Genomic DNA, 203 nt, shown 5'->3' with positions numbered 1-203 from the left:
ATTATTAACTGCATTATTAAAAAATAAAAGACGTGAAATATCACTCCATGCCCTGCTGTCTGTCTGCTCTTCAGCAATGGATTTTTCTATTAATAATATTCTTATTGTTGAATTATTCAAAATGCCTAAGATGAATATATAGAAAAAGCGTATACTAGAACACAAATATTAATGGGTGATTGTGCAAGTGGTCTCCCTTAAAG

This window comes from Penaeus monodon, chromosome 27 (genome assembly GCF_015228065.2).
Source record: "Penaeus monodon isolate SGIC_2016 chromosome 27, NSTDA_Pmon_1, whole genome shotgun sequence".
Taxonomy (NCBI): Eukaryota; Metazoa; Arthropoda; class Malacostraca; order Decapoda; family Penaeidae; genus Penaeus; species Penaeus monodon.
The sequence above is the reverse complement of the archived record's forward strand: the minus strand, read 5'-3'. Positions refer to the sequence as shown.